Raw genomic sequence first — 12,490 nt, 5'->3', positions numbered from 1 at the left:
TTAGCGAGCATCTCCCATATGTATGGCCAGACCCTGTGTTAAGTAGCATTGAATTTAAATACAGACGGCACATAATCTATAACTTTTATGGTTGAAAAAAGTACAGCCTCATTATTTTAAAAACTTGGAACATTTACTACTACTCATGCTCAGTTTTTTATTCAAAAATATTTCTTGAATGTCCTTCTGAATATATTTAGATATCATGAAATACTTTCAAATAGACTGCATGGTTTTTTCAAATAATTTGTGATAAAGAAACAGGAAACTTTGTAGCTTTTCTACTTTCCTGCTTTGGAATTTTTTTCAGATCATTAGATGTTTGGCTAACAAATCAGAATATTTATAATTCCGTAAGAATTATACAATGAGATGTGAGTCCAAATGTTAGATTTTAAGATAGTGCTTTTTCCTTTTAAATTTCATTTCATTCTTATTAATTAAAATAATGTGCAAAAAAATGTCTTTTAAGTTTATTATTTTTGAGAGAGAGAGAGAGAGAGACAGAGAGAGACAGAGAGAGACAGGGCGTGAGGTGGGGAAGGGGCAGAGAGAGAGGGCAACACAGAATCTGAAGCAGGCTCCAGGCTCTGAGCTGTCAGCACAGAGCCCGACGCAGGGCTCGAACTCACAGCCTGTGAGATCACGACTTGAGCCAAAGTTGGACACTTAACCAACTGAGCCACCCAGGAGCCCCAAAATAATGTCTTTTTAAAATTTCATTTCATTCTTATTAATTAAGATAATGTACAAAAAATCAGACACCTGCCCATCCGTCTTCTTTCCTAATTCCAATTCCCCAGGAACAAAACACTTTTCGATGTCTCTGGCTGTCTGTCCTGGTGTTTACCTCCACATTTCTAAACAGCTTGTTCATATTGCTCCTTTACGAATGTTTACACGTGCACCACCTCTCCTGATTCCTGCTGCGGGTGAGGAGATTTCCCCTGTCAGCCCCACCCGTCATCCCCACACGCACCAAAGTGTAAGTCATCTCCTATTCTTCTGAAATAGGTCTTGCACCCTTTTCAATTTAATCAATGTTTATTGTTTACACTGTATGACTCTGTAAAGACAATGCAAAGTAGATCCAGGCAGTGTATTCTCGTTTCATTTCCTTTCCTCCGTTGTATCTCGTTCCCTGGAATCAACAATTTCCTCCCCAAGTCCTGTTGGTCGGTTCAGTGTGTGACTGTCACAAGTTCAAGGCCCACTCTCTACCAGAGCAGAATTCCAGCACGCCAAAAGACTGTGGAGTCTTTCCTTTGCAGACTTCCCTGCTGGATGGAGCGCTCTCTCCTGCGGCTCTGAACTGGACCAGACAGATGCCACTCATCAGTTGTCCTGAGACCTTTCTTCTGGGTCCCCCTGGGAATTGCCTTCCACTCATTCTAAACCCTGTTTCCAGGACACCTGGCCTTCTTTCTTGGATGATGTCCAGTCGTTAAGGAAGCACATCCTTTAGGAGCTTCCAAAAAAAGGATGCCTGGGACCTAAAAATATTAAGAACCTTCAGGTCCCAAAATATCTTTCTTCTACTTTTATGCTTGGTTGTCGGTTAGACTGTATATAGAACTCTGTTTTGTAACTCCGTTGTCTCTAGCTTCCCATACTGTTTTCAGGAGTCTGGTCCTATTCTGATTCCCAGCCATTTATGTGTAACCTATCTGCCTCCTCAATCTCTGGAAGGTTTTCCAATTATACAATGAGATGTGAGTCCAAATTTCTATAGAGAAATTTCTATAGAGAAATGTGTCCTAACGTTTCTATGATAATATGTCTTGTTTTGCTTCTAGTTTCTGTTTCTCATCATTCGTTTTATTGACCAAACATGCTGCCTTTTCTTCAAAACTTAATTCCTATAGTCTGGACAATATTTTTGGAATAGGCCTTTAAGGGGCACCTGGGTGGCTCAGTCGGTTAAGCGTCCGACTTCAGCTCAGGTCATAACCTCACAGTCTGTGAGTTCGAGCCCCGCATGGGGCTCTGTGCTGACAGCTCAGAGCCTGGAGCCTGCTTCAGATTCTGTGTCTCCCTCCCTCTCTGCCCCTCCCCCACTCGTGCTCTGTCTCTCTTGCTCTCAAAAATAAATAAAACATAAATTTTTTTTAGAATAGGCCTTTAATAATGCCTTATTTCCTCTGGTGTCTGTGTGTGGACCCTGTATCGTTTATATCTTGTGGAACTCCTCAACTAATTCTTTAATTTTCTTGCCTTTTCTCACTACATTTGGGAGACTTTTGGGGTAGGGGGGCAGGAGCAGAAGGAAGAGTGCACAAATGAGCAAAGGGTAGAGAGAGAGAGAGAATCCCAGAAGGGGTGGGGAGGGGGGAGAGAGAGAAGCGGGGCTCACCTAAAGTGGGGCTCATGCTCATCCAGTGCGGGACTCGAACTCACAAACCGTGAGATCATGACCTGAGCCAAAGTCAGATGCTTGATGACTGCACCACGAGGCATCCAGGGAGATATATTTTGAAATATTTCCTCAACTTTGTTTTCCAAGCCTTCCACTGAATTTTTAATTTCTGCTATCCCATTTTAATATCCAAGATCTTTCCTTTTTAAAGAAACCTATTTTTCATGGGCACATTTTCTACTCTCATTTCTCTGAGAATACTGAAAGGTCAATCACTTTTTTTTCCCTGTTCAGCTCATTGTTAAGTTTTTCTTCATATATCTGGTGATTTGTGGAGACTTTGTTAGAAGTCCTTGTTTGTGGGAAGACTTTGTGGGAATTTTGTTAGAAATTAAATTTCTGGGGCGCCTGGGTGGCTCAATCGGTCTCGCAGTTTATGAGTTCGAGCCCCACACAGGGCTCTGTGCTGACCGCACAGAACCTGCTTGACATTCTCTCTCTCCCTCAGTCTGCCCCTCCCCCCGTCTCTCTCTCAAAAATAAATAAGTAAACTTTTAAAAAAATTAAAAAAAAAAGAAATTAAATTTCTCACTGTGGGATTTGTTGGCTGTTGGTTTGACTGCAAGAAGGTCTAGGGACACAACTGTGTTTTTAAAGAGTCACAAAAAGTAGTCTCCTAACATTTCACTCTTGGGCGCGTGGTGTTTCGCACACAGAAATGTTCCAGTCTCCTAGCTTAGGCTTAGGGACGTGGTTACAAGCCTCATTTCTGGTACTCAGGGGACCTAGGGAGGCCGGATGTGGGAGCTGTCACTTCCGGTGTGCAGATCTCCAGCTGACATCCTCTGTTTTCAGTTAAGTGCCCCTGTCACACCCTCAGTTGTGTAGAGCCTCTCCAATTTGAGAACCTGTGTGATTCGCCCTTTCTAGAAGGAAACCTCCCACCACCCGCCAGAGTTGGGAGGGGCAGTTGCCCTGAGGGAGAAGGTATGGGAGCCTAACTGCTAATAGAAATGAGGATTTTCAACAATCCACCTGTGTTTTAGCCCCACCCTGTACCTCCTACTTTCCCAAACCCCTGCATTTCCCTATCCACACACCCCTCAAGTTCTGTAGGATGAATCCATTGGCCTTTTTTTGGCTTTCCACACTATAGGCTTGTATTTCAGAGCCTTTAAGTCAGGTAAATAGGTTATTTCTAGTTCCTCCAAATTCCTGCTTCTAAATGTTTCGAAATGAGTTGTCTGATATAAACGTGTGCCTCTGTGTCCTTGTAAATGTATGCCTTTAAGCCCAGAGCCCCTAGAGAGACAAGTAGACATCCACACACTATACATTTTTCTTTCTCATTGCAAAGCCTGCACTATCCCACCCCCGGCCCCTGCCCCGTGCCCCAGGCAACTCCAGTCTTCACCTTGATAAACCGACATGTAAATGAATCCGGGTTATTTCCAAGTTGTGGGACTCTAAGTAACTTTTATAATCTCTCTGTCTCTCTCCGTAATTTTCTTTTTTTTAGAGTTCACATAAGGAACATATGTTAGTTATTGAATCAGAAAAAAATATCCCATATTATTTTAAAAATGTGTTCTTATCAGGCATCTAATTTTTTGGCACTCTGCTCAATAGTCTGAAGATTTAATTCAGTAATTATTTTTTTTAAATCTGGCTCCTCAAATTAACATTTAATTTACAAAAGATCCAGACTGAAAATAGGCCAGGCTGTATCTCTTCTAAGTAAGAAGTCAGTAAAATTACAGAATGTTAGAGCTGGAAAGACCTTCAGCATCATATAGCCCAGAGATTTTTCAAACTGTGTCTCCGTGAATCTTGGGGTTCTATAGCGAAATCTTGGGGCTACAGTAGAAGCAAGGGGGAGACTAATTGGTATGGATCTAAATCTTCCACCGTGTCTTTAATCAAAACACCTCCTCTTTTAGCTTCCTTTTTCTTAAAAAAAAAAAAAAAAAAAAAAAAGTAATGTTTCTTGCTCAAGAATGTATCTGGAGCCTGCTAACTTCTCTCCATTGCGGTGGCCAAACAGCACCATATCTACTGGTTATTGTAACAGCCTCATTACCTGGTTTCCTTGCTTCCACTTTTGCCTTCTCCAATGTCATCTTACACCACTCCCACTTTACACTTCGCTTTCTGCACTCCGGTCTTACTTGCTTTTTTATTTACTCTCTAAGCATACCTATATTAGCCAAAATAGGGTAGCATATGTTGAGGTAGCAACCCCAAAGATCAGTGGTTTAATAAAATTAGTGTTACTCACTCATATGAGAGTCTGATACACTCTCCTCCAGAAAGTGTTTCAGGGATCCAGGCTCCCTCCATATTGGAAACTCATCATCCACACATGTGACATTCACCACTGCTATGAGAAAGGAAGTGGAGGGGGTGCCTGGGTAGCTCAGTCCACTGAGCATCTGACTCTTGATTTTGGCTCAGGGCATGATCTTATGGTTTGTGAGGTTGAGACCTGGGTCAGGATCTGCACTGATAGCTTAGAGCCTACTTGGGATTCTCTCTCTCCCTCTGTCTCTGCCTCTCCCCTGCTCATGTGCACTCTCTCTCTCTCTCTCTAAAAATAAATAAGTAAACTTTAAAAAATATCTTTAAAAAAGGAAAGGAAAGGAAAGGAAAGGAAAGAAAAGAAAAGAAAAGAAAAGAAAAGAAAAGAAAAGAAAAGAAAAGAAAAGAAAAGAAAAGAAAAGAAAAGAAAAGAAAAGAAAAGAAGTAGAGGAAGGGTTTTCCAACTCTGGAAATGAAACAAGGGTCATTGGTCAGGACTCAATCACAAGACCTCAGCCTGATTATAAGAAACGCTGGGAGATGTAGTCTTCCAGAATGCCATGAAATAGGAAGATGACAAAGGAGTTGGTGAACAATCAATGAACACATAACATGATCTCTACCATACCCCCTCGGCGAAACTGCATTTGCTATTACCTTTTCATGAGATATTCTTTATATAGCTTTTTGTATAACCGAATCCTTTTCATCTTTCAAATTTAAGCTTAATTTTAATGCTACTTGTTGGGATGAACACTGGGTGTTGTATGTAAGTGCTAAATCACTACTACTCCTACTCCTGAAACTGATACTACACTATATGTTAACTAACTTGAATTTAAATGAATAAGTTATGTACTCTAAAAACCACAATAACAACAGGTTTAAGCTTAGTTTTAATTTCTGAGAAACCTTCTCCAACAACTTTAACCAAAGACTCCAGTATGGCAGAGACTGCTGGTTATTCTCATTATCCTTCCTCCCCTTCAACTTTGAAAGAACCCTTATGTTTAGGGGACACTATTGTTGCCCAGATAAAAAACTATATATCCCATCATCCTTTGCACTGATTTGGCCACATGACTAAGTAAGTTTTGGCCAATAAGATATAGGAAGTGTTTTGTAAAACTTCTGGGGAGTTTCCCTAAGGAGATGGATGGCCCTTCCTTTGCCCCTTCCTCCCTTCTAATTCCTTCACTGATAAAGCCTGGATGGATTCAGGCAACCATCTTGGGCTATGATTCAGCACTCTAAGTAGGACAGAGCATGAACTGGAATAAACTTATGTCCCTGGTAACTTTGTGGTGTCACCATAGTGGACCTGGACTGCTTATCTCAGGATTTCTTGCATAAGAGAGAAAAATTAACTTCTATCTTTTTAAAGATACTATTGATTTCATAGGTGGCTAATTCAGTACAACCTCCTTATTAGGCAGGTAAGGAAACTAAGATATTGTGAATATGTGACCACAAATATGGACGGCCAGGACAGAGTCAGTTCTCTGATATCCTGTCTAGTATTCATACCAGCAGTCTTCAAGTGAATATTTCAGGAACAGAAACCAAACATACTGAATCACTACTGAGTGTGAGGCACAGAAGTATGAGGTAGGCATATTCCCTGCCCTCGTCATTATGACTAATGCATAAATAAATACTTATGATACAACATGATAAGTATAATAATAGAGACATGTGCATATATATGATGGCACAAAAAATGGAGAAAGGGGGTGGTTTAATTCTGCCTTGCATTGTAGGGAAGGTGACAAGTACCATAACACTTGGGCCTTGAAGGATGAGTAGGAGTGTTCCAGGTATAAGAACGAAGAGGAGGGCGCCTGGGTGGCGCAGTCGGTTGAGCGTCCGACTTCAGCCAGGTCACGATCTCGCGGTCCGTGAGTTCGAGCCCCGCGTCGGGCTCTGGGCTGATGGCTCAGAGCCTGGAGCCTGTTTCCGATTCTGTGTCTCCCTCTCTCTCTGCCCCTCCCCCGTTCATGCTCTGTCTCTCTCTGTCCCAAAAATAAATAAACGTTGAAAAAAAAAATTTAAAAAAAAAAAAAAAAAAAAAAAAAAAAAAGAACGAAGAGGAGTAAGAGAAGTATTGTAGACAGATGAAAACTAAGGTATAGAAGCATGAAGAGACCTAGTGTGTGCAAGGAACAATCAGCAGAAAGAGGAAAAAAGTGACAAATAAGCCTAGAAACTTAAGAATGTAACCTCAGGACACACACTAAAGATCCTTGTTTACAAACCCTGGATGAGATTCATAGGCAAGGAAAGTTCATACTATGATAGTTACTGCATTGGATTTTTAAATTTTATTTCCTCTTCCTAATAGAAGCCTGATCTCTTTTATCAGGATCAACTCTTTGACAATACCTATAGACTGATGGGACCCACCCAGGGCTCCACTCACTCTTGTCCATGCAGAGCCATGCAACCCAAGCTAAGCCACTTAGACACTCCTGACTTGTACTCTGAATCTTAAGCAGAAAAAAAAAAAAAAAAAAAAAGGGACCACCCATGGCTGTTCCTCTAGTCATCAACAGGCCAGGGTCTTCACTATAACATCCTGCCATGATACTGTCTTTTGGCCTCCTTAACCCAGCCTCAACCCAACGCAGCCCTAGGGTAGTTTGGCTCTTATCCTTCCCGTCCATTCTGTGAGTCCTCATTATTCTTCTGACATATTTATTTTGCTTAAGTTAGACAGAATGGTGTCTGTGTCTTGAAGCAAAGAATCTAACACATGAAATATCCCAGTATGAATCACCAAGGTTAGAAAGAAATGTCTCTCCCCAGCTCCATATTGTTGCAGGGTTGAAACTGGGGAGTCAGAAGTTAGCATACTATTGTTGGCTCTTACACTAAGCTATATTTACCAGCCTAGCTTTTGTCAGTGAAAGCTGGCTGACTCTTTTTATGTTATGTGTCAATTAGTTCAGAGTTTAATCAGGGAAGATGGAGCTATTTATTGGGCTTTCTCAAAGACATCAATCACCTGTATTACCACAACCTATAGCACAACCCTGTTGGGGGAGAATATTATGAATGTCCCTGTAAACAGCAAGAAATAGCACCCAAGTGACAGAGCCAAGACCAGAACTCTCACTTCCTAACTCAAGATCCCACGTTCTTTTCCTAAAAGGGATTGTCCAGCTGGCTTTTGACCCAACTTGCTGCTGTCTCAAAACTTTCTGTTTTACAAATTCAGAGGAGTTGGTCATCATTTTTATCTTTGTCAAGGCAGGAAATTCATGCTTCCCATGAGGAGTCTTTTAGATCTGACCCAGATAAAACCAAATGGTTTTTTTTTCTGGATTCTTGCATTCCTCTGGATTCATAGAGAAGGACCAAATGCCGAGAAGGAAGTGTGCTTTAGCACAGTGTACAAAGGACTTCTGACTCTTCTGTAATTAAAAAGAGATTTAGAGAATTTTTCTTATCAAGATCCTCAGATGATTCAGAGGACACATTTTTTTTTGAGATAAATGATCATGTTACCAAGCATAATAGGAGATATTATTAAGGGTTCCATAAATACTTAGAGAATTACAAAGAATTTAAATGATGCAGGATAGAAAAATTTCCTTCTTCTAAAAAGAAAAAGTTCAGATTAATGGAATAACTTGAAAGACGTCTCAACTATTTCATCCCAGGGCCTCACAGAAGTAGGCCCTAAGTTGGGCGTATTATAAGGAAAACACACTATCAACCTCTTTCATACTCAATCCTGATTTTAATGTTAAGTGAAATTCAATGAGATGAGGTGTGGAGCACCTTCCCAGGATCGTCCTTCCAGATTCACAGATTATCTCCAAGAGAAGATGCCAACAGTTTGCATTCCCAGCCTTCATACTACATTTATTCATAAGGTTTTGCTATTGTTCAGGGATTATCTACAGTTGCTGTCTCTGTAAATCATCAAGTCATACATTTCACCATAAATCATCTATTCCAACTACTGCACTTAATCTGCAGATGAACTTACACTAAGAATGATAAATCAGACACCTAAGCCCAACCAGCCAGTTAGGGGCAAAGTCCAGAGCCATCTCCTATCTACAAAGGACCCTGAAGGGAGAAATTAGATTTTTTTCTTTGTTGACACTTGTATACTGAGAAGGAGAGGGGTCAAAAGATCAATTGTACTAATAGCAATAACAAAATTACTTTTGGTGGCTGGGGGGGTGGATATACTGACTTTATCTGGGAAAATACCTGTGTTATCTCAGGCTGCCATAGCAAAATACCATAGAGTGGGTGGTTTAAACAACAGAAACGTATTTTCTCACTGTTCTGGAGGGTGGAAGTCTCATATGAGGATGTCAGCGTGGTGAGATTCTGGTGAGGGCCCTCAATGATGGCGGTGACGGTGATGTGATGTGGTGGTGGTGATAATGATGGGGATGGGTGGCAGTGGTGATCATGTGGTGATGGTGGTTATGTGGCGGTGGGGGGGGGGGGGGATGGTGGTGACGATAATGGCTGTGATGATGGTGGTGATGACCACGGTGGTGGCAGTGGTGGTGTGTGTGATGAGCGAAGGAAGTAACAACAGAGAAATATGGGAAGCCAGGAGGGGGGGGGGGGGGTCACCCATCTGATTTGAGGCTGGGGCACCTGTGATATGAAGTGATCCGGTAAAATCCCCAGGATGGGGTTCCCAGAGGACTTTCCGGGACAGGATACCTAATATCCAATTTTAAGTCTGTTCACATTTGCTTTGGAGATAACTCCTCTGATCCTCAAAGTCCCCAGCTGATCTGACTGCACATACAACACACCCTATTGTATGTGAGTCTTTCTGGGGAAGTGAGTCTTTCTGAGGGAGTGAAGGAAGAAGCCTGGTTTTGTGTCTTAGCTTTCTGTACACCAGGAATGGATACACAGGCCGATGAAATGGTTTGTCGACTGAGGAAGACCCAGAGATGACCAGGAAACTGTCATCCCCTTATTGATCCACAGAAAAGTAAGGCCAATTTTGTCTGGTTCTCAAGAAGCAGGGAGACCCCAACAAATGTGGGCTAAACAGGCCAATATATATATATATAAAATCTATCTCTATCTATCTATCTATCTATCTATCTATCTATCTATCTATAGTAGGTATTTACTCAATATGAGGTTTATTTAGAGATTCTTAAAGCCCATCCCTAGAAGATGTCATATGGAGAAAGACTCCCCTCACTAAATGTGTTAAGGTTATGTCAAGGTCCCCAGCTCCCTGCCGAGCATCCTCAGTGAGACAACTGTCTACTCCTTCTCTCTTAGTCAGCAAGAAAGCCTGGGGGGTTCTTTTCTTTTTGTAAGGTTAACGTACACATGGAGTGTTTTCTTTGAGCGTGGGGCGGGGGTGAGGGGAAAACCTATATAAGTGCATCTTTTCTTCCGCGCAAGTGACCAGTCTATTCAAGTATTTTCAAAATGGATATACTTCAGAGGCATGAATGTCTTTCCTTCTCCCAACCCTGATGACAGATGATTCCAAATGCAATAACGTGGGCTCCAGAGACATCCGTTTATTTATTCCAAATATTTCAGCTAACGAGAAAGCAAATTTGAGCTCCCTGTCCTGGGCGGCTTTGCAGCCAAGATCTCTGTCAGCGCTCTTGGCACGGGCACCCCTCGTCTCCTCCTCTGCCTCCGGGGCTCATTGGGGCCCACTCTGTCTCCAAGCTTCTCATTAGTAGGAACCCCATCACTCATGTGGGGATGCAGAGGCCTCATCCCTGCTGACGCCTTTATTGTGCTTGCCTTGCCAGCCTCTCGTTCCCTCTGGAGCCCCCAGCCAGCCCTCCCTCTCCGCAGGAGTCCCTCTCGCTCTGTCATCCTTCTGTGTGGCTCCTGGCAAGAAGCTTCCTTTGATGGATTCCACAGACCCCTGACCTCACTTTGAAGTCCCCACAGCTTAATCACACACACCCACCTCAAGACTCAGCATTGCCCCTTTTACTGGCTTACCAAACTCATTAGGCACCCTGGGGGACCCAGTTTGCCTCCTGTATCACAGAATAATAAGTAGGCTTGGTGGGGGGAAGAAGGGAGGCGAGTGTTGTATTGTTGGATATGCACCACTAAGAAAGCTGAGCTTCCTCTTGGAAGGAAGCGGGGAGATCCTGCTGTTGATGGCCATCCCCCCTCCAGCTCCCACAGGGACCGCAAGAACCAGGCTTCAGGGACAGAGAGATGTGAGTTCGGCATGAGTTTAATCTCAGCCTCATTGCCTGTGGCTGACCCTGGGTAGGCCACTTCGTCTGAGTTATAACTGGGAACCACTCCTTAAAGTCACTGTCAGAATTAAGTACTTAAGAATTAAGCACAGCATGTGGTCAATTTAAAAAGTTTGATCTCGAAAAAACCAAACTTTGTTATTTCTAATGGCCAGCCTTAGTGAAAGGTAAAGAGTGTACTGGCCACAGAATCACGGGTCATGGAAACCCACTTTTGTACTCCCACTGAGATTGCTAAGGAGGCATGAATTCCTGCTGTTTATGATAATCCTGCCTAGTCACATATCATGGGTGATCAGTGCCTGAGGTCCTCAGGGCATGGAATAGTCATGATGAAAATGATCATTTAAATGGCTGCTATCTAGTGCCCACTTACCTTGGGTCAGGTACTGTCCTGAGCAATTGAAATATGATTATACCATTTGGGTAGATAGCATATCCCCATTTTACATTAAAGGAAACTGAGGCCGAAAATCTGCATGCCTTGTTTAAGGGTCTTCAATCAGTCAGAGCTCTGTCAGGAAATAGTGCACCCATCCATAAGACATGATGAAGCACCCAGAAACTAACAAGTGGAGAGCTGTTATCACCTCTAGGCTCAAAGGGGCTGGGTGGTGGGTTAGCAGGGAGGCATGATGTTATCATCCTCCAGGGAGAGTGAGAGCCATAGAAGAAGAGCCACCTAAGGGGACCAGTGGCCACAGTGGGGGGGGGGGGGAGGGGGCAAGGAAGGACAAGGGTAAGCACTGTGTTAAATACCCCATTAGCTGAACCCAACAGGAGGCCAGAGGACAAATGAGCAGGATGAGGTGGTCCCTGAACACAGGGAAGAGCAGAGGAGGGCAGAGAATGGCTGGCAGGCAGAGAGGTGCCATGGGGTATAACCCAGTCACTCAGCTCCTCAGTGGGAAACCTAGGACCTCACTCAACTCATTAGTCCAACAGCAAGCCATCTACATGACCTAGAAGATATTAGTACAGTCTTTTAAGTATGTAGGTTAGTGAAGGAGATTGCAAGATGCTATAAAAGAGAATGATAGGAACTGAATAAATCTGAGTTTGAATCCAGGGTAGTCTACCAAAATGAAACATTTTGTGATCTTGGGCAAGTTCACTCAGCCTTTTCAAGGCTTTGCTTCCTCATCAGTGAAATGAGGAGAGTAATTGTCCCTAGGGCAGATGTCTGGGGTAAGAGTTAAGTGAGATAAAGAATGGAGAGGCATTGTCATATCACATACAAGAGCAGACTTGGGAGTCAGACTGCCCAGGTTCAAACCCTCACTGTAGTATCTTAGATAAGTTAACCTCTCAGTGCTCCACTTTTCTCCTCTGTGAAACAGAGTAAGAACACCAACCTTACAGGTAAACTATGACGATCAAGTGACTTAATCTATGTAAAACTTAAAGTTACCCAAAAGTTCATAAGGGCTCAGTAAATGTTGACTATTTTTACTGAAATACTTAGCGTACTGCCTGTCACACAATAAGTAGCAACCCAAAGTTCACCTCCAGGTGGGTGAGAGCAGGGTGAAGAACGTTTGTCTTCGTTTCTCTTCTCTCTGGAGCACTGAGAACCCATGTCAAAACAGAGATTCAAACA

General features: G+C 42.7%; 1 protein-coding gene across 4 annotated transcripts in view; it reads left to right on the top strand.

Annotated features, from left to right (window-relative positions):
• Nucleotides 1–12,490, top strand: part of POU2AF2 (POU class 2 homeobox associating factor 2) — a 494,391-nt gene that overhangs the window by 363,227 nt on the left and 118,674 nt on the right. The window lies entirely within an intron of this gene.

Source organism: Puma concolor, chromosome D1 (genome assembly GCF_028749965.1).
Source record: "Puma concolor isolate L17-30 chromosome D1, mPumCon1.1.hap2, whole genome shotgun sequence".
Lineage (NCBI taxonomy): Eukaryota > Metazoa > Chordata > Mammalia > Carnivora > Felidae > Puma > Puma concolor.
Note: the sequence above shows the minus strand (reverse complement) of the source record. Positions and strands in the feature narration are given on the sequence as shown.